The following is a 23,840-nucleotide window of genomic DNA, read 5'->3' as shown; positions in this document are numbered from 1 at the left end:
GGAATCTTCTGCTTGGTGGGAAGTGACGCCAGAGGGTCCCACCTGTCAGGAGGTCTTTTACAACCTCACACTGCACAAGAGAATTTTACTTTCCTCTGGGTGTCCTTTGGATGCCCAGCAGAGCTTGGCCATCCAGCAGAGGATCTGCAGGCCAGTCAGGCCTGGCAGGAGGATCTCAGCGTGGGTGGGAGGCTGGGGCACTGTCTGGGGGCAGTTGTTGTCCAGCAGAGCAGAACAAACCGTGTGGGCAAGCCTCAACATTCCAGGCTTGTCAAACCTGATAGTGAAAGAGGAATTCATCTCTTTAACCCTTAGAGGTCTAGAGTGGAGAGAAGCAGGCACATCTAGGACAAAGCTCCTTGGAGCTGCTTCCAGTATCTCCTTGGGATGGATTATTCCACTGGGATGGATTGTGCCTGAAATTCCAGTGGCTGCACTGATAACACTTGACCTTAACATGAAGGCAGAGGTGCTTGGCCCGCTCAGACCTGGTTGTCCAGATAATTAAATCACACCTCAGCTGTCAAAATGAAAGAGCAAGAACCTCAAATAATAAATAAAATATTTTTAACCCAGTCTCAGCAAATATTCCTGCAACCAGCTTACCTGAGGAGGAGGATGGATGAATGGAGGGATGGATGGATGGATGGATGGATGGATGGATGGATGGATGGATGGATACAAGGATGGATGGATACAAGGATGGATGGATGGAGGATGGATGGATGGATGGATGGATGGATGGATGGATGGATGGATGGATGGATGGATACAAGGATGGATGGATACAAGGATGGATGGATGGAGGATGGATGGATGGATGGATACAAGGATGGATGATGGATGGATGGATGGATGGATGGATGGATGGATGGATACAAGGATGGATGGATGGATACAAGGATGGATACAAGGATGCATGGATACAAGGATGGATGGATGGAGGATGGATGGATGGATGGATGGATGGATGGATACAAGGATGGATGATGGATGGATGGATGGATGGATGGATGATGGATGGATGGATGGATGATGGATGGATGGATGGATGGATGGATACAAGGATGGATGATGGATGGATGGATGGATGGATGGATGGATGGATGGATACAAGGATGGATGGATACAAGGATGGATGATGGATGGATGGATGGATGGATGGATGGATGATGGATGGATGGATGGATGGATGGATGGATGGATGGATGATGGATGGATGGATGGATGATGGATGGATGGATGGGGATGGATGGATGGATGGATGGATGGATGGATGGATGGATAGATGGATGGATGATGGATGGATGGATGGATGATGGATGGATGGATGGATGAATGGATGGATGGATGGATGATGGATGGATGGATGGATGGATGGATGGATACAAGGATGGATGGATGATGGATGGATGGATGATGGATGGATGGATGGATGGATGGATGGATAGATGATGGATGGATGTAGAGGTCATCAGTAGGAGCTCACACTTTGCCCTCAGGAAGCCTCTTCCTGCCCCCTTCAGTGCTTCACAGCAGCCAAAAATGGTTATTGTGCTTTACACACACTTAAATAATAAAGACCTATTTAACTGACTGCTCAGGAGGATAACAATAAAACACCACTTGCCTGAGAGTCGCTTAATTGTTTTTCTACTCATAAAAATGGACTTCTTTGGGGAACAAAGTTCTTGGACAGCCTCTCCTCACTACTTCAGTAGGAAACCTGATACTAAAATCAGCTGAGATCATCTGAGGCAGTCCAACTGCTGCTGGATATGGGCCACTGGATGATTCTCTTGGCCCACTGCCCTTCTCCTGGGAAAGATAGGGAGCAGATGTTGGATCAGCACACAATAATTGAACACCTGGGAGTCTTCTTCCCTGCTTAGCAAGCTAAGGCAGCATCTCACTGCGGGGCTTTTGAGGTAGGACTGCCATAAATTCTGGAAGTTTTGAGAGAACACAGAGAGGGCTTTGTTTTTGCTTTCTTGTGGGTTTTTTGGAGCGGGGGAAGAGCTTCCTTAAGTCTGCAGAGTGAACGCAGATGAGTTTTTGTGGTGAGAACAAACATTTTGCTGTGAAGTTTTTCCTGTCCTACATCATCGAATGCCCTCATCATTATAGAGTGCATCCTCAGGAATTGGGCCAAGGACAGTGAGGTGGTGGTGTGGTGGACATTTAGGAGAGCAGAGAAGGTTCCAAAGGACAGGCTGGAGAGGTGGGACTGTACAAACCTCGTGGAGGGCAACAAGGCCAAGTGCAGAGTGCTGCACCTGGGTTGGGGCAATCCCAAGCATAAAAACAAAATCTTGGGCAGGGAATGAATTGAAGGCAGACCTGAGAAGTGGTGAGAGGCTGGACAGGACCCAGCACTGAGCAGTCCCAGCCCAGAAAGTCAATCATGCCCTGGCTGCATCAAAAGAAGGGTGAGCAGCAAGTCGAAGGAGGTGATTCTGCCCCTCCACTCTGCTCTGGAGAATCCACACCCACAGTGCTGGATCCAGCTCTGGGATCTCCAACATAAGGAGGACATGGACCTGTTGGAGAGAGGTCAAATTTGGAACACAGATTTGATCTAAGGGCTGGAGCCCCTCTGCTCTGGAGCCAGGCTGGGAGAGCTGGGAATGTTCCCCTGGAGAAGAGATGGATCCAGGGAGAGCTCAGAGCCCCTTGCAGGGCCTGAAGGGGCTCCAGGAGAGCTGGAGAGGGACTTAGGAAAACAACTGGAGTGACAGGACAGAAGGAATAGCTTTAAACTGAAAGAGGACAGGGTTAGAGGAGATATTGGGAAGAAATTTTTTACTGTGTTGATGGTGAGGCCCTGGCACAGGTGCCCAGAGCAGCTGAGGCTGCCCCTGAATCCCTGGAAGTGTCCAAGGCCAGGCTGAATGGGGCTTGGAGCAGCCTGGGATAGTGGAAGGTGTCCCTGCCCATGGCAGGAGGTTGGAACTGGATGATTTCTAAACTCGTTTCCAACATAAATTGTTCTGTTATTCCATAATCTTTAATTTATTTTCTTTGTGAGATGTGACTAGAGAAGACAACAGACCTGCAGGAAAATCCACAAAGCAAAGCTTTGGAAGTTTTAAGTTCTAGCTGATTCTTCAGCCTGCTCCATGGTGCTGGAACAAAACCAGAGCTGAGTGCACTCACAGCGTGTCTGTACAAGGTTTTCTCCAGAGGAGGCCTCTGTGGCTGTGCCAAGGCACTGCAGCAGGGCTGGCTGGGCTGCTCTGCTCTGGGGCTGTGCCCCCCAGGCTCCTGCACGTGGGCCCAGAGCCACAGGGACACCACAGCAACTGGGACAGGGCTTTTCATGCTGGACACGTCATGGATTTAGTTCATTTTATTAAAAAATTGCCTTTCTTTTTTCCTCCTTTGTTTAAAGGAAGTAGGGTGTGTTGGTTTTCTTAGTTTTTACGGAGATGGGGTAACTGAGAGGTTATTTAAAACATTTTATTCTATTATCAGTCTCTATGAATAGTTAGACACAAGAGATGTAAAACTTAACACTATTCTATCAGAAGCTGACTTATTTCTTGGTGTCAATACCTTATAAATGTTTTTCAGCCTCTTAGCTTTTGCTACACAATGCTGCTATTACTTCTAACACCAATTACATATATTTTTCTCCACATAGTTCTGCTACAATGCTTCTTTCACAGTCTAATTCTCTAAAATATCTGGTCTTTTCACAAAGTTGTATTTTGAAACTTGTTGAAACTTATTTCTAGTTCAGTCTCTCTCTCAAAAATGTCATCTCTATTCCATAGTCTTCTTAAGTCAACACACCTTATCCCAGTGTTTACATACAGATGTACAAGGCTGTGTGAACTTTCTGTCAGGTTTTAAAAATTCTTTACAAATCCATTTCTCTCAAGGGTGAAGGGAAGGAGGATTTGAAATTACGTTACGTGCTATGGGAAATAGAGGATGGGAGATGCAGAAAATGAAGGGGAAGGGGTAAAAACCTGGAGAAAAGGAGGCTCAGGAGAAACCTTATCATTCTCAACAACTCGCTGAAAGAAAGTTGTAGCCAGGTGGAGATTGGTCTCTGCTCCCTGACAAGCCCCTGGACAGGAGGAAAAGGCCTCAGGATGTGTCAGGGAAGGTTCAGGTTGGACATCAGAAAAAATTTCTGCACTGAAAGGGTGGCCAAGCACTGGAATGGGCTGCCCAGAGAAGTGCTGGACTCTCCTTCCCTGGAGGCGTCCAAGGAATGACTGGAGGTGGCACTCAGTGCTGTTTAGTTGACAAGGGGGTGTTTGGTCAGAAGTTGGCACCAATGATTTTGAGGTCTTTTCCAACTTTAATGATTCTGTGATCCTATGAAAAGATAAGCAGATAAAGGGGCTTCCACAGCAGAAAGGGCCTAGGCACACAGGTGTCATGGAATTTCAGGGTATTTAGAAGAACCTCATTAGCAGGCAGCTGCTCTTCCAGCACATCTCACAGAGTTTGGTTAAGGATGGGGGCATTCAGCACCTGAAATTCTCAACAGGGATCTGTCGGGCCTGAGAGCAGCACAATCAGCGTGGGGCCAAGTGTCTCCATGGGATATCCTGGCAGAGGACTCCTCTGGGCCTGCTGTGGCTGCTCAGGCTCCTTCAGTGCTCATTTTCCAGCTCTGGAGAGCCTCCCCTCGAGCCCTGTGCAGCAGGGAGCAGTGCCTGGATACTGTCGTGCAGGGGACAGGGGCCACCCTGCTCTTCTGCAGGTACTGGACACAGAACCTTGGAATTCACAGAACTCCCAGAATGACCAGGTTGGAAGAGACCTTCAAGATCATGGAATCCAACCCAGCCCCAACAGCTCAACCAAACCCTGGCACCCAGTGCCACATCCAGGCCTTGTTAAACACACCCAGGGATGGGGACTGCACCACCTCCCCGGGCAGCCATTCCAGAACTTTATCACCCTTTCTGTAAAAACCCTTCTCCTGATATCCAACCTGTATTTCTCTTGACTCAGCTTGAGACTGGACACCCCTTCCCCTCTCTCCAACCCTCCCCACAGCTCCTCTCCAGTGATTTTCCAGCACCTGGTGCCACTCCTGCATGGCTGTTCCAGGGGTCCTGTGCACCTATGGCACTGCAGGACAGTGCAGATGCTGCTGTTCTGTGCAGACATTTCCCTCCCTGGGTGTGCATCTCCTGTGGAAGATTGGAAGATGAGAGAATCCTCCCTCCAAGCTCCGAGGGCTCAGCCTGGACACAGGCCACCTTCCCATCTGCACGCATCGTCTGCATAATGGTGTTTCCAGCTGAAATTCCTGCTCTGCTCCCCCTCAGTTCCCCACCCTGACAACTCCAGCTACTTTATCGCTTCGCTTTGCAATCAACCCTGCAGGTCCGGGGGAAATTGGCTCCTTTCATCCTCCCTCGCACAGCCCCCGCTCGCTCCCAGCAGCGATGCCATCCTCCCTCCCATCGCCGTGTGCTGCTGACCCTGTCACGGAAATGAAATAAGAAATAAAAATTTCCGAGACAGCAGAAACGGGTAAGGCGACAGGGAGAAGGCAGATTTGGGGTACGTAGGAAAAGGAAAGGAAAAAAAAAAAAAAAAAAAAGGGAGAAAGGGTGTTCGATTCGGGGAAATTTGATTTGAATAAATCCCTCCTCCCGCTCCTCCTCATTGGTTTCTTTTTCTCCTCCATATTAATGAGAGCAGCCAAGGAAAAGCTATTGGTTCCGTATCGCTTTCCCTTTGCTCAGGCACTCGGGGGAGGAGGTGTTTGCATTTCTCCGCAGGACCAGCTCGCTTTGCAGAGCATTGTCTGGGTACGAGAATCACACACAGGCACAGGGGCAGGGGCGAGCGCACCGGAGCATCTCAGCCCGGCACAGCATCCCAGCCAGCCTGAGCACCCCTCTGGTCCCCCGCCCCGAGCACCCTTAAAAAAAAAAGAAAACAAAAAATAGAGGAAAAAAAAAAAGTTTTAAAATATCCCACCTCCCTTCTTGCTTTTATTTTGTTGTTGTTGTTTGAGTTTTGTGGTTTGGTTTGTCAGGAGGTTTGGTTTGTTTTTTTTGGGTTTTTTTTTTTTGGTTTTTTTTTTTTTTTTTTTTGGTTTTTTTTTTCTGATTTAGCGATGGCAAATTCCTTCACGGCCAGGAGCTGGCCGCCCATCCCCTGAGCAAAGGCAGCCTGGACATGACCGGCAGGCGAGGGAGGAGGAATTTGGATTCCCTTCGGAGGCCGGGGGGAGCCAGCGCGGGCAGCGGGGCTGGGACCGCTCCCCGCGGCCACTGTCCCCCCGCGGGGATGCGGCATCGCCAGCGCCGGGACCGAGCCCTGCTGCAATGGTGAGTCCTTCCCCAGCTCCTCCCGGGCCATCCCCATCCCCCGAGGATGCCACGGGAACCGCCGGCTTGGCTGGCATTGATCGCTGATTTACCGGCTCGTCCCCAGCTCCTGGGGACACTTCTTCTTCATGCGGGCTCGGAGGATGCGTCCTCCAGATTTGGTTCTCTGCAAACAAATCAATCTCGCTTTGCTGGCGGTGACAGGTTGAGGCGCTCGGTATGGGAATCACGTCTGGTTTTTAACACAATATGGCTGGTAAATAAAACCTGATTGCTAAGAGCCCCGCCGCTGCTGTCGGCGTTTCCCGATGCAGCTCTCTGCATCCTCATCCTCACCTGCCGCAGAAACTCTGATTCAGCCTCCGAGCGGTGCAGCAGGACTTGCTTGGTTTTACTGTGGGGTAGGAGGGAGAAACTGCGGGTTCGTGTGCCTTTGACCTCTGGGCACTTCTCCTTATCGGTGTTTGAGCAGCTGGCTCTAATAATACCATCTTCATGCCGAGCACATCTCCGGTCAGGGGGATGGCACGCAGGACAGGCTCCTTCCCTCCCACTGTGCTCTGAATTTAGGATGGGAAGCGTTCAGGTATGTGTTGGAATCTGAGGAGTTCGCGGCCAGAATGTGGTAATGCAGCTTGCTGTGCAGAACTGGGGGAAAAAAGGGAGATTTGATTAGTGGCACGCCGGTGTTTATGGCTACATGATCCCACTTACACGGCAGCAGATCTGGAAGAACTCCCTGGAAGTCAGTGGATTTCTTCTGCATCTGATCTGCAGGTAAACAGAATCTGGCCTTTAGCTTGAAGGATGTCTTAGAGGTAGTTGTAATAAGGAGAAAATCTTAACTAAAGTGAATAAGGGCAGCAAAGTGATGTGATTCTTTCTCAGGGAATTATCAATTACCATCCGTCTGGTGCATGTTAATTACAGTGTAGACTGGTACAGCAATATGTAACTGAAGCAGCATGTTGGATTTTTCTATTTCATCTGTTGGAGTAAAGAAAAACAACAAATGGGTTTGCACTTGCTGTTATTTGGGTACACAGCCCCCTCACTGCTCTGCCCAGCCTATGCAGCACTGGTCAGGTACAGCAGGGAAATGTTTCCATGGATAATCCGGGGGAATGTTTGATTGCTGGAGGTTAATGATAGCACAGAGGCAAACTCCTGAAAGTGCTCCTGGTGTAGCTGCAGAGAAAGAACCTGTTATACAAGCATCTCTCTTTGGCTGATGCCAGACAGCCTGGAGCTAGCTTGGAGGAAGTTGTCCTGTAGGATGGGTAAGGCAATATTGGAATTTGGTGAATAATTAAGGAATGCTGGTCAGGGCAATAAGGGGAGTTGGATTAGAGTTGATGGATCAGAGCTGATGTGTCTGCTTGTGTGTGGGTTGTGGTCTCCCACTTTTATTCCCACCTGTTTCCATGTGCTGTGGGCCAGGGTTGCTGCTTTGCTGTCATTCAGGACAGCTCCAATTGATCTCATTTTGTCCCGGGCATTTATCTCAAGATTTCCGCTGTTTTGTTCTCTCCAACCAAAGACGCGTGAATGGCCGGGAGGATAACCACAGCCTTCAAGGTCAGGAGGAGGGGGCTCTTTGTGGGATAAACACACTTACTTCTCTTTAAAACAGGCTTTGTGCTCCCTCCTTGGCTTTAGATTTCCATCATCAGTGGGCATCCCTGCAGGAAATTGGAGGCCCTTTGCTCACTGTGGGTTTAGGAATTCTGCTGCTGGGGCTCTTTCCTTGCTGTGGCTTTAGGAATTCTGCTGCTGAGCCTCCTTCCTCACTATGGGTTGAGGAATTCTGCTGCTGGGGCTCCTTCCTCACTGTGGCTTTAGGAATTCTGCTGTTGAGCCTCCTTCCTCATTGTGGGTTTAGGAATCCTGCTGTTGAGGCTCTTCCCTCATTATGGGTTTAGGAATTCTGCTGCTGGGGCTCTTTCCTCACTGAGGCTTTAGGAATTCTGCTGCTGGGGGTCTTTCCTCACTGAGGCTTTAGGAATTCTGCTGCTGGCACGGTGGTGCCCCAGCCCCACAGAGCTGCCCAGAGCTGCTGCTGCTGTTTGTGAGGATCACAAAACAGGGAGGCAGGAGCTCTGTTGTGGGATGCTACCAAGGAAAGAGAAAACCTGAGATTTCTGAGCTGGTGGGCTGCGCTGCTGAGCACATTCAGACCTTTGTTCATCACATCTCTCCTCGTTTGGCTGACTGAGACAGCATCCTGGAGATATTTTTTTCCTGGGGTTGAGTTCCATATGTGCCTGTGCCTTTGCTAAGTTGAGCCCCGTGTCCCCGAGCTGATTCATTCCAATGTAGCAGATTTTGTTTGCCTTTCCTTCCTTCTGAGCACACTTAGTACAAACAGTCTAATTCCTAAATTAGCTCAGATTATCTTTTAATGAAAGCAGAGTATCTGAGTTAAGAAGAGCTGAGAAAAAAGTGAACTCAGGGCAGAATCATGCTGCAGCTCATGCCTGGTGGGGAAACCTGCAGAAATATCAGGTCTTGCAGTTGGTCCTGATTTTAACAGATAAATTGCTTATTTGCCACTGCTCCCAGGAGAGGAAAACTGATCTGAGGATGTGGAAGGCAGCGGAGATGCTCAATTTTATTTCTCCCCTTTCCTTGGCCCAAAGAGTGCAGCCACAATCTTTAAGTCAAGGAGGGGAATTTGTTTGTTGGCTTGTGTTTCCTTGTTTCCATTTCCTCTGCTCCTGTCACGTCCAGCCAATCCCATACCATCTGTGCTCCAGCACACACACTGCAGTCAACAGGATTTTGGAGTGAATTTTCCACATCAGGACAGAAGTGGAACAGCTCTGCTGAAAGGGATGTAAATGCAGCAGTGAGAAACTCTTTCTCTCTTTAATTTTTTTGCTATCCACAACTTGAAAGTCATCTTTGCTGGCAGTGTCTGGTCAGGGTGAGCTGTGGCACCACTGAGAGAGGCTGCTCAGAGCATCCCTGAGGAGACTTTCCCAGCTCCCTCGGTGCTGAACTTGTTCTGATCTTAGGGAATGCTTTGCATACAGAAAGGTGTTTGGTACTTTTCCACAGCACTAACAAGTTCTAGAATCCCTGTGTCTGTCGTGGCTGCTGAAGCGCTGTTTGGATTGTAATGGAGTGGGCACAAATATATGGGGAGAAAAGGCAGATTTATTTTTATTTTTTCAGAAGCTTCGTGGCAGAACGTCCACCCTTCACCCCATTGCTTTGCTGGTATTTTATCCTCTGACCACCTTTTGCTCTCCCAATTTATCTGTCTCCTTAGGCTCGCACTTTTAGCTGCACAAGGCAAACTAGGAGTGAGTATAAAACTCCTGGGTTGTTCAAGCCTTGTTTATGTAACTCACTGCAGATCAGTGATTTTGTCCCCCTGCGAGCTCATCTCCAGAGTGGCCAGATTGATAATTTCAGGGCTAAACTTCTCAGGACAAGCCAAACCATTCCATCTCCCAAAGAAAAGGCAGAAGCATCACCACACAGAGGATTTAACGCCAGTGTGGCTGCTGTGCTGAGGAATATTTCCTCAGAAGGGTCCTGCAGAAATAAGCAGCTGCAGGGACTCTTGTTTACTGCTCTTTTGTTAAATACAAATCATTGTTAAATACAAATATTGTTAAATAAAATTTTGTTAAATACAAATAATTTGTTAAATACAAAATTATTTGTTAAATACAAATACTTCAGTTTATCTGGAGAGACCCTGAAATTCTCATCCCTGCTCATTCAGGTGTCATATCTTACTCCTTGATAGAGAGCTACAATCTGAAACTACTTTGATCTATTTGACTGCCATAGGATTTTTTATAAAAACAGTTTTTAAAGGTGGAAAAACCTCTGCTTAATGCCATTGTTGAAAAAACTCAAACTAAAACAAGCACAAAAAAAAACCCAAACTAAAACAAGGACAAAATACCCAATAATTTTAGATTTTGTTAATGTAATTCATAATTCACTCTAAAACTGAGAGAAAAGGGGACAAGTATGTATATGGTCAAATTCTTCTTAATAATAATTACGGCAATAGCAATAATAATAATTTATTTTGTAACACATTGGGAGTACTGCTGTCTAAGAGCTCCTTCCTGAACACACATTAAACATCTGCCAGGTCTGTTTTCAGGTTTGTCCATTCAGTTGGAGGCATTTCACAACAAATGTGCCTCAATCACAGTGGCTTTTGCACCCCATTAGAGATGCTTGGGTCAGGATTGCTCGGGAACTGCAAATGGAAGGATAATTATGGTCTGTTATCTATGATTTGTTGCTTTGCTGAATGGAGCTGAGGGTTAGGGCAGGAAAAGATGTTTTAATCTGTGTGGTGGGTTAATAGCCTGGATTTTTTAAATTTTTGTTAATTTGTTGCTCAGAATTAGGCAAATTTTGCTACTTTCTGTCCCTGCAAAGGACAAAAGGGACTGTCCAGTTTGATTCTGTGAGGATTCTTTAGGGGAAAAAAAATGTTAAAAATGAAGGGAAAAAAAATAAATGGGAATGTGGCTGAATTAGGTTTTTGGTTTCTGGGCAGCAGATTCATCATTCGGTCCATCTCTGAGGGTTGGAGGATGTACAAATTCGCTCATTCTCAAGAGGAAACTTGTCCCCAAAGGATCCCCTGGCAAAACTATTGCTCATTTTATGTGGAAGGAAGGATTTCTCACTCAGAAGTGTTTGGCTGCCTGGAGGATGCTCATCTACTCTCTGAAAGCATCTGGAAACGAAATTCTCACATCCAAGCCAATCCCCCTAATTCACTGTGCTGGGAATGAGAAGAGTGGCTCATGCCATCCTGGAGGGGGTCAGATGAATCAGCCCGTGGAGGTTCTTGCAGCAGCTGACTCAGACACACATCCTCAATCAGGCAGATGGAGCCTTCCATGGCATCTCAGAGGCATCCCCAGCAGTGAAATGCCTTTTTCCCCATTTTCCTTTGGAAGGGAAGGCTGCTGATGTTTTGCTAGCCTCACAAATATTGATAGCTGGTAAGTTTTATAAAAAGCCCAAGTTTTGTGGAAAGCCCAGGACTGCTGTGGTGGACCTCACATCTTCCCTTTATTCCATGAAGGGCAGACACAGCTGCTGCAGAATTAATGCCACATGTCCCAGACAATATCCTACCTAGATTATTTTTTAATTATTCATTGATTTTTGAGATCTGATAAGCTTCCTTGGTGTATCAGCACTTTCTTCCTTTGTCCAGTGTGACAGTGGTCACAGGGGCTCTTGGATGAGGGAAGAGATGAGAATGTTGACTCCATGTTTCAGAAGGCTGATTTATTATTTTATTATATATATTACATTATAACTATACTAAAAGAAATAGAAGGAAAGGTTTCATCTCAGAAGGCTAGCTAAGAACAGAATAAAAAAGAAAAGAATGATAACAAAGGTTTGTGGCTCAGCTCTCTGTCTGAGCCAGCTGGGCTGTGATTGGCCATTAATTAGAAACATCCACATGAGACCAATCCCAGATGCACCTGTTGCATTCCGCAGCAGCAGATAATCAATGTTTGCATTTTGTTCCTGAGGCCTCTCAGCCTCTCAGGAATAAAAAATCCTAAGAAAGGATTTTCATAAAAAGATGCCTGCGACGCTCCAGTTACTCAGAGGGATTTGCCAGCAGAAGCGGGGATGTGATTTTGTGGATACACCAGCACAGGGACACATCTAGGACAGTGCCATGATTTTCTGCAGGCACACACAAGCTGGCTCTGCCTGTTCCCTGGGCCAGGCAGGGGCTGTGAAAGCTCCAGATTCATCTGCTCTGCCCTGCATGGGAATGGCTGCCCTGGGAGCTGCACGGAGCTGGGGATGAATGCTGACCAGACCTCATTAGCTCGGGGCTGGCACCTTGTGAAATACATTTTGACCAGCTTGGAGCCCTTGTGCTCAGAACTAGGTGACCTAAAAGGCATCTTTTTGCCATGTATCAATAGCTCAGTGCTTTTTTATTCTAATGCTTTCACCCTCTGTCCTATGCTAACAAAGTCTGCTGATAAATAGATTTAACTAACATCCTCCTCCTTCGCTATTGCCTTTAAAATTATTTACTGAAAACTAAATAATGCAAAATATAAAAACATGAACATCTCAGAACACATTGATACATAAACTGGAGTTAAAGTTGTAGCAGTAAGGGATACATTTCTCCACAGCAGAAATAAATTATATATGTTTGGAAAGGGAGTTTAAAATAGCTAAGATATCTTTAACTCTGAATTCCTTTTCCTGGAATGGAAAGACTTTATTAAATCACAGCATTTCTGTTTCTGCTCTTACTGTCACATTTTTGAAGGAGGTTTAGAGAAGGTTCTCTTTATTTCTAGCAAAAACAAAGTGACACAGTCATGGTCAAAAGTAAAAAACATTTCCTTTTAAAACAAAATATTTGTAACAATGACATTTCACATGCAACTGCATTCTTAAGTTGATGCAATTAGTACCAAAAGCCAAATATGAGCTTGGGCTTAATTTGCATCTAAGATTTTGGACACACAACAGAACTTTCTCTTGGCCTAGAAACAAATTCTATAAAGAAGCCGGCACAAGTGCATTATTTAAAGCCCCAAGTTAAAGTTAGTGAAGTTACTCATTTCCTGTGTTTTAGAGAGCTGGATCTTTGGATTCCTTCCAGGAGTTTTGTGCTCTAGCTTAAAATGCAGAGGAGATGAGAGAGCATCCGAAATACCGCAGAGGCTTGAGCTCTTCATGACTAAGGCTGGGAATGTGTCACAGCTGTCACTGAAGCCTTGGATGGCACAAGCCACACTCATTCATTGGGGATTCGTGGCTTTTGACAGCTTGGATGGGGTTTTTGTGCTGCTGAATGGGTTTGGGAGCTGAGATGATTACGTACAGTGGGCGAACAGCTGGAATGAGCTTCATTAGAGAATAGCTCTTGGTGGCTGCAGGGAGGGAGCGGAGTAGAAAGCCAATATTTGCCATGTGGAAGTTGTTCCTCTGCACCATCCAAGCCTCTGGATGCTGCTCTGTGTTCTCCAGCTCTTTGTTCTCCGGCCTGTTGCTTGTTCCGCAGCTGGATGTAGCAATGATTGTCATGGAAAAGAGATTTCACAGGCTACCAAAGCCTGAATTTCATTCAGAAGAGGAGAAGGAAAACACACCACAGCCTTTTTGGTGCCTCCAGCAAGCGTATTCCTGGCAGATTTTCACCTCTAGCACTCAGCTCATTTCCTTTTCTCTGTATGGAACTTGCAGGTCCCTTTTGCTAAGATAATTTTTATGATGCTGGCCCCAAATGGGATCCAGCTCTCAGACAAGACGAGTGTGGGTTTTGAATTGTCTGCTGTATCTGAGTGCAGAAACTCCTGTTAAAATAAAAGGAGATTTAGGATATGATTCAGGCACTTAAACAGAGGTGCTAAGTGCCATTTGAGATCCCCTGGGGTATCTTAACATCCATCAGGGATTTGTCAGCGTGGTGTTTATCTACAGCACATCATTTCCCCTCTTCCTGAGGGCAGGTTAAATACCCTGGGGTGCTGCTGCACCAAACACCAGCGTTTCAGCTACTGATTCTGGCCTCTGGCCAGTGCCCAGTCAATGTGGATAAATACAATTATCTACTACAGACTGAGCTCTGGAGCTCTCTCGCCCCAAAAGTCTTCCATAAACGCCACTGAGATGGTTTCGTTTGCTGTCTGAGACCTCTCCTGGCTTTCTGATCCCTCCTCCTGGTGGTGTAGAGTGGGACTGATCAAATCTTGGCCTCAGTGCTCTCTCTCACCAAACACACTAAGAATTGGTTGATTGTCATATACTCATGCAGGGCTTGAAAATATCATTTTGAATTTCTGTATTGAATCACAGGTAAGGGCCACGAAGAAAAAAAAAAAGCCACAAAAAAATAAAAAACACCAAAAGCCAAAAAGCACACAAAACCAAATAGAAAAACTACACAAAAACAACCAAACAAAAAACCAACCAAACAAAAAAACCTCCAAAAAAACCCAACAAAAAACCCCCAAAAACCCAAAAAAAAACCAACCAAAAAAAAAAAAACCCACAAAAAAAAAAAAAAAAAGAAAAAAGGCAAAAAACAACCCCTCAAAAAATTCTACATTTTAGGTGTATCTATTAGCTCCAAATCATTCCTGGAATAATTTTTTCCATGAAACAGCCTCGAGACTGCATTTGACTTTCTCCAGATTCAGCTACCACTGACAGCTCCTGGCTTTTGTTGCCCAGGTTGCTTTCTCCTGTTAGGGTGAGAAAGAATTTCTGGATTCTTTGGATGTTTGTGATTCACCAGCTCCACTCTGGAGTTTTTCCTTGCAGCTCCCTTTCCCAGCTTCCTTGAGGTTCCATTGCACGTAGTTTTGCATTTTTAATGTGAAAAAGCCTTTCTGTGCAGGTTCCAAAGTGTTGCTGGTTTTACTACCAGGTTGTTTCAGTTTCCCCAAACTCTCCTGTTTGGAATGAGCAATGTCAGCCTCACACTTCCTCTGGGGAAAGTTTGTGTGGCTTTTGTCTGCTTTCGTTTTTCTGGCATGTTCTCTGTCTCCAGAAAACACAGAGGTGGGTCCAAGGTGATTAAAGCAAAACGTGGCCTATTTAGAGCAAAACTCTTCAAAGCACCAGGCTTTAATATTCTCCTGAGAGACTCAGCATCTTCCAGGTCCTCTGGGGAGCTTTATGTGCCTCAATTTGGAGAACTTCTCATGGTACTTTCCCTGAAAGAAAAATGATTTTTTATCTTTCCAGGATCCATCTGGAAAAGTAAGTCTCATATCTTTATAGCAGAAATAAAAATGCCTTCTCCAAACTAAAAGTCTCCCTTCTGACATAATATTATGTCAAATTATTAATATTTTTTCTCCTGATGGATCATTACATCGACCTCTTGCTTTCCTTCCCATTGTCCCTACTGAATTAGAACAAGGACATAATTTAGTTACTCTGTTATTTCCAAAAAGCTTCTGAGCCAGACCTCAATAAATAGATTATGCATATTTTCATGTACTCTGTATTATGCAGTACCATGGGTGTGACCCTTTGCCAAATCCATTCACAGCCAGAAGAAATTTAGTGAGTAAAATGTAATGAAAAATATGGATATGAAACCAGCAGCATGATATCTCAGACACTTAGATCAGATAATTTGGAACTCACATTTATTTTCTAAAAGGGTGAGAAGGAAGTTCACCTGAACATTAACATGCAGTTCATTTCTTCACTGACTGCAGAAACTCTAACCTGATATTCTGCTTAATGAACTGACAGACTGTTCCATAATGAATGTCATTCACTGAAATGTTGACGTTTAAAAATGCTTTCGTTTAAACCAGGGGTTGCCTGAATTTTCTGGCAATCATATATAATTTTATGTAATTCCTTTTTGCTTCTTTTATAACTACTTGCTGTAAAATGCAACCTTTTTATGTGTGCAGTTCTGGGTGGAACTAAATGGTGTTTATTAAATGTTGTCTTTACAACAATGGAACCTGTGGAATACAGATTTAAATGATTTTGATCCTAAATCAGGGTTCTAAAATAATTCATTGGATTGGGCATCCTTTTTACCTCCATTTACTGTGGGGGAATACTGGGCAGTGAGTGCTGTCGAAGAGCAAGATAAGCCAGATAGGGTGATCTGAAAAAAGAAAAGTTAAAAGAAAAGTTAAAAGAAAAATTACAAGATCTCCCCATTCCATGTAGATTGGCCAGACTGGAAGGATAATGCAGGAGTGTCTGAGTGCATGGCCAGGATAATCCATATCACTCTCTTTAGCAGCATGTTCAAACTGGCATTTTATAAATCAGCTCCGAGAGCTTTAACCCAAAATATTACAGCTTCTGATTCACGGGCTGGTTTCAACATGCCAAATTTTTCTGTACTTGTGCCACATCCTTGCCATTTCCAAAATGCATCCCTGGAATGTGCTACTGCTTCTGTGTGACTGAAGAATCACCACCTCTGGTGCCTCTGTGTTTGCATTTAGCCTGCAACAGGCAGAAGATCAGACCACAAAGCAAGACCTGTATTTATCATTTTAGTGCATTTTTATCAGGAATGGCAAAGATAAAGAGGACAGACTTGAGGGAGGCTGAGCTCACCTTGTTCTTTCACATCTCTGCAACTGCATTTAATGTGGAATCAGAGAATCAGTTGTGGAATCAGAGAATCAATCATAGAATCAGAGGTTCATGGAATGGTTTGGGCTGGAAGGGAGCTCAAAGCCCATCCAATTTCACCCCTGCCATGGCAGGGACACCTTCCACTGTCCCAGGTTGCTCCAAGCTCCATCCAACCTGGCCTTGGACACTTCCAGAGAAAGGGAATCCACAACTTCTCTGGGCAGCCTGTTCCAGTGCCCCACCATCCTCTGAGCAAACAAGGCAATTAATTTCCAAGGATTTCTTAACTTAAAGAAAGTAATAATTTCTATCTTTCCTCAAAATACATCTCAGGACTTTGCTTCCTTTGCTGCTGGAGGACCAAATACCAGGGTGCTGTCCTAACATCCTCCCGCCTTTTTTTTCAGCCCTTCTAAACATTGTATTAATCTTTGAGGTAATTTTTTTCTCCTCTAAGTTGAAGAAGGCTAAGAAAATCACTGATGAAAGGGAACATGAAGAAAGAAAAAGTACTAATGTGCTCTAAATTGCACAGGTGGTATTGACACTATCTAAAGCTGGACTTAGCCTTCAACAAAGTTCTCATCTCTAAGAAAGACATAAACTCCTCCACTCTCAGTGAAAGGAACCCCAGTGATTTGCCAGTCCATTTAATAATGAAATGTGCAAAAGAATAAAACCATGCACATTCCTCCCAGTGCCTTCCACTCCCCTCTGTGCTATCATCATCCCCTACCCTTTTTTTGCTGTTTCCCCTCTTTTGTCCAGCTGGGATTCAGGCTGTTCTTACCATGACTTCAGCCAGCATCACCATGACCTCCATGGCTGGAAGCTCTGTGTTTTCAAACCTGGTTTTATAAAATCTTCTATAGGATCCCACACTCTATTCCTTATTCCCTCTCTCAGCAGACTGCTGCCTGCAGTGACCCATGGATTACAACACAGAGCAGGAGGGGCACAGTGTGACCCACACCTTTCTCCATCTGCTGGTTTGAGTTTTTCCCTCTGAGTTTCCTGTGAGCAGCTCTGGAAGAGCTCCTTCCTACTCGATGTTGTGCAGTGAGCTCAAGGAAGGAACCCATGTTATTAATGTCAGCAGTGCTGAAATCTTTGTCAGGTATATTCGTCCTGCTTGTTGCAACTTGGCCTTTCAACAATACCATGGGAGGAGACATGACCCCAAGTTCTTAATATGCCTCTTAGCAAATATTGTACTGACGTTCTTTAATTTTTTTTAAATAAATCATTTAAAGGAATCAGTCAAAGTAGTGAAACTTGTTTATTTGGGGATTTATTCAACGTGCTGCTACAGTAGCAATGAAATTCCGTTGCAAAATCACAACGCCCTGTGTGAGACACCTGGAGAGGTACACTTGGAGTAAATTTCTACAATATATCATTGTCATGGAATAATAAAATTATTTGGGTTGGAAGAAACCTCGAAGATTATCCAGTTCTACCCCCTTCCATAGGCAGGGACAAATTCCACTATCCCAGGTTGCTCCAAGCCCCATCCAACCTGGCCTTGGACACTTCCAGGGATGGGACATCCACAACTTCTTTGAGAAACCTGTTCCAGGACCTCACCACCCTGAAGGGAACAATACCTTCCTGATATCCACTCCAAACCTGCTTTCATTCCATTTAAAATCATTGCCCCTTGTCCTAGCACTATGGGCCCTTTGTAAATCGACTGTCTCCATCACATCTACATAAATATAAATTTCTACACTGTATCTACAAAGCATAAAAATATAAAGTTCAAATATTTTTTTTTTTTGTGAAGCAAAAGTTTTAAATAAATCAGATGTCTTGTGTTGCATAATAGCTTTACTCCCCTTCCCCTCACCACTGTCCATTGCAGGAGTCTGGTATGACTTGGTTATCTATAAACATCCACAAAGTACACATCTGAAACTACTGCAGGAAAATCCACTTTGATTTGTAAAACACTCTCTTAACTCCCCTTATGGATCTACAAAACAGAGGCTTTCCATGTCAAGGATGGGACATAGGGTTAATAGATTTGAAGCAAAAAAAAAAAAGAGATCAAAATATTTCCTGCAGGAGTTTATAGAATTTAAAAGCGAATACTTACTCTTCTCCCAAAAGATTTCTTAAAAGTGTCACTGTCATTATCCTAAATTGGTAGTTAAGGAATTATCTGAGGAAAACTCACGTCAGAGAGTTCTTGTGTGCTCAGACAGGCACAGACTCGTCGCCAAACATTTTTCTATTGCTTGGGTTTTGCATTTGTGCCTTTTTTATCTCCACGCTGCACAGTGACAGAAATTTCTGTTGTCTTCTCGAGATGAAATGAATCTCCCTAGATGAGGGAAAACTGTTTTCATTAAGATCTCTTCAGCAGAGGTGCTTTTGCTTGACAGCCCTGGCATGAATACCAATGAGACTGGAAATGGTGAGGAAGGCAGATAACCATTTACAGGGCTCTGAAGGGAAGGGAACAGCAAGAATCTGCAGTAGCCTGGGAGAATCTGATCTCCAAACTCTCTATGCAGCATCTAAATAAGGGATTTAGTGAAGGCATGAAGGTATTTAAATGAAGGCAATTAGGAGTTGCAAACTTCATGGCCCAGAGGGTGTTTTCACAGGCACTCGGGATGAGGCTGTTCTGGTTGGTGGTGAAGCAGTTTGGCAGAGTGAACAACAATGATGGCAAAGGCATTACTTGACCTCAAGGCCAAGAAAGGTTCCAAACCCTGATGCATTTCACATTGTAGTTACAATATTAAAGCCACTTTCTTGCCTCTGCTATGAAACCACCACTGGTGGTTGTTGGCTCCTCCTTGAGCTCCCTCCTGTTCACAAAGAGGTAGCTGAGAAATCACTTCTGTCCAAAGGTGGGTGATGAGTTTAACATAAAAGCAAAGGCTCCTTGCTGGCTGCACAGAGAGATTTTTACTCTGGTAGGGCATTGCTCTGTGGTTATTGATTTGCTGCCATTGGCAGATGGATTCACTGAGGTCCAGCTGTTGGCTTGGACAGAATAGCTTTGCTTTTGGATCTTTTAAGCACTTTTGGTATACATAGCTAAAAAATAAGAGTTAAAGAGAGCCAGATTACCCTTTTACTCAAGGAGAAGGGGAATAGAAGACTGCAAGAAGATAAGGACACTCTAGAAATAATCTTGTCTACAAAGACATGTTCTGGTTCTTGGATAAAAGTGCTTTAGTCCTCCAAGGAGCCTTTGAAGTCAGATCTGACATGGACACCTGTCCATGATAATGAGAAAATATTTTCAAACTTCAAAATGCTCTGAAATGATTTTATATTAGTGAAGCCTTTACACAGATTCTATTTTATCAGTTTTCTTTACATCTTGGCTTAGTCTCCAGTAATTAAAAAAAATATTCTGTTCCTTAGTTGCTGCCTGCTCTGTGCTGTCTCTTTTCCATTAATTTAGCCACTATTTGCTCCTTAGTCTGCAGCAGAACTGGTGACAGGGAATATCTGCTCTGCATCTCCTGTTGGAATGTATTCCAGCAGAATTTGTTATCAAGGTTTTTGGGATGTGAGGGACTCTACAACTCAGGAAAACGTTGGCTGTGCCGATGCTGGGAAAAAGAACACCACTAGGGAACATCCTAAACTCTGGGAATTTGGTCACTAAACTGTTATTAAATTATTATGAAATGAATGATAAATAATTTGCATGTTGAATGGGTTTGCAGGTCAGCTGAGATTCTCCTTTACAATGCCCTGGGCTCAAATCAGAGATGCTCCAATCTTGTTCATCATTCCCAACAGGCAGTGTGCAGATGGCCACGCTGCTTGAAGGGCTGAAGAGGTTAAACAATTTCTACAAACCCATTTGCCTCAATCCAAACCCAGCACACATCTCAGCCACTGTGTGTGTGTGTGGGTGTGTGAAGTGTGACTGAAAAAAAAAACCCACCCTAAAAAATGAACAGACAGAAAAAATTCTGCCTTGTGCCTCCCACATTCCCCAGCTCCTGTGCTATTCTAGCTCTCCTGGCAGCGCTGTTGGATTGCAGAAGTATCTTAAGGCAAAATCCCTCAGTTTAGTCATGGCTCTGTGCTTTGATATTGTCTGCTGTGGTGAGTCTGGATTATGGTTTTTCTAAGCATCAGAGTTCAAACCCTGCACAAAGTGAGGCCTCAGCTGAGACCTCCCTTGGTGGACAGACCTGATTAACCAGAGATTGGGAAGTGTGCTGGAAGAGAGAATTGGCTGCACATCAAAGAGCCTGAACACTCAACTTGCAGATTCCTGGGAAGTTGTTTCCTTAGTGACAACAACAACAAGAGCAATTTTAAAGCGTTTTCTTCACGTCTGTTTTTAGTGCTTCGGAGGTGTTCAGAAGTCAGAGTACAACTGGCACTTCTCTTCAGAAGGGTTGTTTTTTTTACTGTGTTGTCTTTCTTCTCTCTTTTTGTAGCTCACCTTGACATATCAGAATTATGGTAATCATAGGGATCTGTCTTAAAACTGTTGGCATTTTTAAATCTGCCCTGGGAGCTGAAGGAACAGGTCTTGGAGGAGTTTTAATATGTCCAGTAAATGGTAGCAAGCTGGGAGGTTATCCCTGTGACATCAGTGCTGGGGGTGGACACTCCTTAAAGCCAATCCCACTGCCATGGAAGGGACTCACCAACCCCAAAACTGGGCTTGTAAAAAGAAAAATTAAAGCAGTGAAATGGAAAAAAAAAAAAAAAACCCAACACAAAATCATGCTTAAGACACAAATATTGACAAAAGTCATCAACCTCCATAGTTGTCAACATCCACTAAATAAAAATAAATTTTTAACATGGTCTGGGGGTGGAGGGAGGAAAATACCATAGAATCCCAGAATGGTTTGGGGTGAAAGGGACCTTAAAGTTCATCTCATGGCAACCATGGACATCTCCCATTATCCCACTATCTCCAAGCTCTGTCCAACCTGGCCTTGGACACTTCCAGAGATGGAATGTCCTTGCAAGAGAATGACCTGGAATGAGCTGAAAAACAGGACTGTTGTAGCAATAAGACCAATTTTTCAGTCTTTTCTGTGGAAACCATGCAGGGTGAACACCACTCTTCATCCTATCAATTAATCCTGAGCACACTCACAGGAATTAAGTTTTGATTTCCAAGAAACCAAGGCTGACTGAAACTCTCATGAAAATATGCAATTTGAAAGCTGGGAGAACATTTAGAGGTCACGATGTGTTGTGAAACTGAGGCAGAACACGGGAAAAAATAGTACAAACTCTATTATTTCTGAATTAGAAGGGCAGTCAGTACAGGCTTCATCTTTAACCAAAGAGACCAAAGAGTGACTGAAGTCAAAATATGATTCATGCTACGGAGGTGTCAGGCTCTTTTTATTAACAGCAGAGAGAGACTAAAATATCTCTGCTTATAATTTAAATGCTAATAATTAACTGGGAAGAACTCTTTGTCCAGGAGCTGTACAGTCAATTCACTAACACCACGATTCTTTCTTTGTTCAGAGCGTCACATAATTCTCAATAAATTTCAATGTCATGAGCAACTTTGTTTTCCCTTCCTCAGTCAGGGCAGGGAGGCTTAAAACATCGTGTGTGTGCATTTCCAAATGTGCTTTTAATTTCTGTTCAATTCTTAGACAGTAATTCTTAATTAAATTATGAATTGCTAGAAACTAAGTCAGAATGAACCATGTGGCATGGTCCAGTATGGAAAAATCAATGAAAAAATAGAAATTAAAATGTATATCCACTTAAAATATTCCTGAAATACCTTCCCCAGTTATAAAAAAAAATAAAATTGCCAAACTCTCTCTTCCAACTCAGTTATCATCAACTTTTTTTCAGGGTGGAGAAAATAAAAGCTAAAAATGTAAATGACAAACAGAAATAGCATTTATAGTTAAATATAGATTGTCCATTTGCTATTTTAACACTTTAATTTGGATCATTAATTTAAATGGAGATCCCCAATAATGAAGCTGCAAGGTTAATTAAGTTCTAAGTTCTGCTTTGGACAGCTTGTGCTGATATCCACATTTCACACCAGTGCTTTGGAGCCAAATTTCAGTCTCTTGTGAACTGTTCCTTGCTGTTATGCAACTGCATTTTCTTCAGTATCTCACCATTATTAAGTGGTTCCAGCCTAGACTTGAATCTTTATCCCTTCATCAAAAACCTGATCAGGTTTGACTCAGCTCTGCAACACGTGGCTGATAAAATCTGAGATCACAAACTGTGCACTGCATGTGTATTTTACATTAAACCACTCGATAGTATCTGAGAAAATGAAAGTGATTTTTCTTAGATCCAGCCTTCCGGGCTCTTTTCATGGGTGAATCTATTAGAGCAGAATACTGAATTAGGAATTAAAAGATTTACTAGGTTAAAGCAGAGAAATCCCACATGGGATGCAAAATGATACGTTGGTTATGTACTGGGGAGGGGGGAAGGAGCAAGGAGGGGTGAAAACAAGTAGCACAACAAGAGTTGAACAAATTAAACTGACAGTGCACCATTTACTGAGCATGATGTGAACACATCGATTAAATGGCAGATTAAAGAGCAGGAGAATTTGTGCATATTTTATTACTGGAAAATGTTTCCAGTCAAAGAATTAGAATATATGCATTGCTAAGTCTCAGCTTCACCTGCTCTGTTAAGAATGACAAAATGAGTCTGCTGTTTCAGAGTTAAAGTAATAAACATCAAGAGTAAGAAATAGCCTATACAAGAAAAATGGGGGGAAAAAATTCCCATAGGATCACAGGAAGAACTCGGGTCCATGAGTTTTGAAGTGTTAAGTCCATGAAATTTTGCAGCTCCCTGAAGACACCAGAACCTCCAGTCAGCTGCACCATCTCATCATCACCCCTTGAATCTCCCCACTGAGCTGCTGAGGAGAGTTCCCTGACCTGATTGTATCTCACTGGCCTTGGCTGGCAAAGATTTATTATTTCATAGAGTCACAAAATCATAGATTCACAGAATGTTTTGGGTTGGAAGGGACCCTAAAGCTCATCCAGTTCCACCTCCTGCCATGGGCAGGGACACCACCTACTATACCAAGTTGCTCCAAGGCCTTGGAACCTTCCAGGGATCCAGGGGCAGCCACAGCTTCTCTGGGCAACCTCTGCCAGGGCATCACCACCCTCTGAGTAAAGAATTTCTTCCTAATATCCAATCAAAATCAACCCAATATTTAAGCCAACTCACCTGGAGTAAGCTGGGGGTCATGGTTTGAAAAGATAGGTGTGTGCTAAGGAAGGCAGGAGTCTCCCTTGAAATGGAAAATGTGAACCCCCTCACTCTGAAGCATCTCAGGCAAAGATATGGGAAGAGGAATAACAGTTCTTTAAGAGGAAAATTAAAAATACAAATGCAGTAGTAAAAAGAAAAAAAACACTGCCAGAGTGAGAGCAGTCCCTGTCCCCTGTGTGTCAGGGGGTGTCCCAG

The 23,840-nt window shown here is 44.1% G+C and overlaps 1 protein-coding gene across 1 annotated transcript in view; it reads left to right on the top strand.

The window, feature by feature from the left end:
- Positions 1-6,144: 6,144 nt before the first annotated feature.
- Positions 6,145-23,840, top strand: part of ADCYAP1R1 (ADCYAP receptor type I) — a 148,374-nt gene continuing 130,678 nt past the window's right edge. The window contains exon 1 of the mRNA XM_058817877.1: positions 6,145-6,308. The gene's annotated coding sequence lies outside the window, so the exon portion shown is untranslated. The remainder of the gene's footprint in view (positions 6,309-23,840) is intronic.

Source organism: Ammospiza caudacuta, chromosome 1 (assembly GCF_027887145.1).
Source record: "Ammospiza caudacuta isolate bAmmCau1 chromosome 1, bAmmCau1.pri, whole genome shotgun sequence".
In the NCBI taxonomy this organism is placed as follows: Eukaryota; Metazoa; Chordata; class Aves; order Passeriformes; family Passerellidae; genus Ammospiza; species Ammospiza caudacuta.
Note: the sequence above shows the minus strand (reverse complement) of the source record. Positions and strands in the feature narration are given on the sequence as shown.